Source organism: Pseudomyrmex gracilis, unplaced genomic scaffold (assembly GCF_002006095.1).
Source record: "Pseudomyrmex gracilis isolate BER0280 unplaced genomic scaffold, ASM200609v1 scaffold_346, whole genome shotgun sequence".
NCBI classification, from domain to species: domain Eukaryota; kingdom Metazoa; phylum Arthropoda; class Insecta; order Hymenoptera; family Formicidae; genus Pseudomyrmex; species Pseudomyrmex gracilis.
Genome location: NW_018020930.1, coordinates 91,050 through 94,005, shown reverse-complemented (window position 1 = coordinate 94,005; position 2,956 = coordinate 91,050).

Sequence of the window (2,956 nt, the reverse complement as noted above, 5' to 3'; positions counted from 1 at the left end):
TACCGCCGTTCTCACGGCGCACCGACATCGCCGTTCTAACGGCGCACCGAAATCGCCGTTCTCACGGCGCACCGAAACCGCCGTTCTCACGGCGTCCCCGGACATCTCTCGCTACTACGTAGCCGTCCTGACCCGCCGACCGCGTGCACCACGTCGTGCCACGACCTTACGCGCCCTCGTACCGCGTCTCCGCCGTCGACCCGCGTACGCCGTCACCGAATATCCCCTCGTTGTAAATACTCGCGTCCCTCCTGCNTTAGTAAGTAAGTTTCCGAACCCGCATCGGCCGAGACCGATAAGCGACCGTGCGCCCGCACCAATCCCAGGCCGCGAACCGCTAACCTGTAAGGGCTTCGAGCCCCGCGTCGCCGCGGTATTGTAGATATGTTCCCCGTTAGTNAGTAAGATCCTGTTCCGTAGCCGTGTCGGCAGAGACCGACCCGCGACCGTACGCGCGCACCAATCACGGGCCGCGAACAGTCCTCCCCGAGAAGCAAGTTCCCGTACCGTTTCCGCGCCAGCCGCTACCGACTAGCGTTAGTCGGCCCGCGCCAATCACAGACCGCGATCTGATAGTTTGTAAGGGCTCCGAGCCCATGTCACTAAGACATTGTAAATAAGTAGTTTAAGAATATATTAGATTTGAGTTTACAGCATTAAACCGAACGTGTCGCAATCTCTTCCTTCCCCTCACCCGAATCCTGGTCTGACCGAGCTGTCCGGCAGGCGGAAGGCCGGGCAAGCCGCGCGTAACACGGCGGCTCCGTTACAATGTTACAGAACACAATGGTATATACGTAACAAACCCGCATATAGAATAAGAGAGAATATGCAAGGGAGCACGGTAGCTCGATCTGTAGAACAGTGTTACCAATACCGATAACGCAATGTCCCTAGACATCAAACGATCAAACGCAAAGTTGTAACAAAATCACGTAGCTTTATCAATATCCTCAAATGCTTTCCGAACTTTATTAGAAGATTCGTAGCAGTAACAAAAATACGTAAATTTAAATCATATTGGGATATTCTCAAGATGTTCTCAGATCATTGTAGAGTATTCAGAAGACACTTTGACCGTTCAGGAGAAATTCAAGATATCTTAACTTAAATACTGTCTGAGTATGGTCATGGAATCACAAATAATTCATGAAGAAATATGAAGAAAATAGAAGAAAAATAGGAAAATAGTGTTTTGATATATTCTATTATACATTACTTAAAGTGTTGCCCATCGCTTTCTACTACTTTTGACCATCTTTCGGACAGGGAACGAATATCGTATCGGAAGAACGATTCGTCTTTAGATGCACTCCACGAATCGACTCATTTTTGACAATCTTCGTAAGAAGTGAACTTCTGCTCAAACAGGCTATGAGCCATCAAACGAAACAAATGGTAATCANAAGGAGCAACATNTGGANAATACGGCGGGNGGGGNAGGACTTCNCATTTAAGTGTTTCCAGNTATGTTTGTACCGNTNTTGCGACGTGCGGACGAGCATTGTCGTGCAGCAAAATGACTTTGTCGTGTCTTTTGGAGTATTCCGGCCGTTTTTCTTTCAATGCACGATTCAAGCGCATTAATTGTAGTCGGTAGCAATTCCCAGTTATGGTTTTATTCGGTTTCAGCAGTTCATAATAAATCACACCCCTCTGATCCCACCAAATACAGAGCAGGAGCTTAGACTCAAGGATATTCGGCTTTGCCACTGATGTTGATGGTTGGCCGAGCTTAACCCATGACTTTCTGCGCTTTGGATTGTCGTAAGAGATCCATCCCAGCAAACACAAAGTAACAGTTACGTAACATTAATGTTATAATTTCCCACTCAACAATGTAACTTACAACTGCTACATACAAGGCATGTTACATTGCAGTTACATCGTTGAGTGGGAAATTATAACATTAATGTTACGTTACTGTTACTTTGTGTTTACTGATATTTTTCATTGCCGGTAACAATTTGATGCAAAAAACATTTCCTTTTCTCCTGTTGAAGTAATGAAGTAAAACTCCCCGCAAAAATACTGTATTTGGCACAAATTTTGACATATTCAATAAATTATAAAGTGTTGTTATTTACGATTCAAAAAAAGGTTATGTAAAGCAAATGACGTCCAATGACAGCTGTTTCACGATGAATATGTTGGAAGTCAAGGAGGTTGGTTGGTGAGAAGAATAAGTTCTATACTTGAACTTATAATATTATCTTTATTGCTCCAGTTCCTTACAATGTTCCTTCAACGTTCTTTACACGGCTGTTCCTCACTGCGGTAAACTCTCCGGCTTGCGGAGCCACTAAGTGAACCAGCAGTCTGTTCACAGTCTGCTCTGCTTCATCCGCGCGATCGATTTATAGTAGATCGATCGCGCCGATTCAGCAGACCCACCGGTCCTAGCAACGGCCGTGCTAGTTACCGGTGTCGGTGTCGACACATGCTGCGTTGCACTTCAGACAATGCGGCGATGTGTCGCACCCTGTGGCAACCAGCAGTTCTTCCTAGAACTGCTGTTGCCCCGCAACCTAAACAGATCATTGAGCAATGACAGTGATGTCTCATCACGTTGCTCAATGGCCTTACTCTACTTAACCTTATTACAAAAATTGCCTCACAACAAATACATTACTATAGGTAACAACGAAATACCGTACTACCTACGCCATCTCTTGTCAAACGCTACGAATTAATTCCAACACCTAATATTTTATGATTTTTATTTAAAATAAATAATTCTTTTTTATTAAAACACGCTACGAATTAATTCCAATTCTTAATAGTTTACGGTTTCACAAATTTCTGCAAGAATAAGTAATAAAAACAAAATAAATTTAAATTAATCAATGAATATAATTGGTCGTGAAGAGTCGTTTGCTGGATGTTATGCAGAAAATATGTTTATATCAAGAAGCACTACCGTGCCTCTATATACGCGAAAATGAAGAATTTTAGG